The following is a 1,140-nucleotide window of genomic DNA, read 5'->3' as shown; positions in this document are numbered from 1 at the left end:
AGAATGAACCTACATTTATTAATTTATATATATTTGAAATTGATCATTTCAATTTTTGTCATATTCAACAGATATAAAAAATTGTTGGTTCTTTATTTTCAGGCACCATGCATGCAAAGTGACATGAATACAGAAAGTTCATCCCTTGGACCTGTATACAAGTGTATGTATACATATACATACAATTAGCATCATATGAAGACTGAAGAATGTTGATTTGAGTGCTCTTGAAAGTAAACTTTACCAATATGGACCTAGAAGATCATGAACAGAACATTTAAACAGTATTAAAATGTTCCTTTCAACTGTAATCATTAAATAAAATTATGATGCAATACTTTTTCACTGTTTAACTTTGTAGAAATATTTGTTTATATTAGTCCTCTAGATCCAGTGATTATAATTCTTGCATCCATATGCCTGCCCATTTGTTTGTCAGGGCTTCTGAGATAGCTTTTCAATTACTTTTAAAATATATGGATTTTTTTACATATAGCAATATAGATACCATTGTCTTAGGATTTCTTAATTCTACTTTACAAGAGAGTAGACTCAACATATAAATAAAACCATAAAACTAGCAAGTTATCTGAAATGTTACAAATCTTTTTGTCTGAACCAAATTTCACATTTATTGTCTATGTGTAACTTGTACATAGACCATTTATGTATTATACTGTAGTAACAGTGATTACAAACACATAGACTAAAATGTAGTATGTAGTACTATGTACATCTGTCTTTGATTTGAGTTCTAAACAAAAAAAGTGGTACCTATTGGGAAGTTGTAACTTGGGCAGGGGGGGGGTGTGAAATACAGAAGAAATAGCTACACATGGAAAAAAGAAAGATATACAGGACCAGATCAATGATAAAGCACCCTTCCACTTCCAGTTATCTGTAGCTATTTCTTCTATATTTCAACCCCCCACCCAAGTTACAACTTCCCAACCTCATGATTCTTCTGTCTTTTAGCCCCCCCCCCCACCCCCCAACACACACATACCTGATTGATTGTCATGTTATTTCAGGTTCCTACAATTTATTCAGGTATTATTCCTAAAAACCAAAAAGGGTATACACACTGTGTACACTCAAAGGAGGGGAACCACTTCATTCAAAAATGGAATTTACAATTTC

This window comes from Argopecten irradians, chromosome 10 (assembly GCF_041381155.1).
Source record: "Argopecten irradians isolate NY chromosome 10, Ai_NY, whole genome shotgun sequence".
NCBI classification, from domain to species: Eukaryota; Metazoa; Mollusca; class Bivalvia; order Pectinida; family Pectinidae; genus Argopecten; species Argopecten irradians.
The sequence above is the reverse complement of the archived record's forward strand: the minus strand, read 5'-3'. Positions refer to the sequence as shown.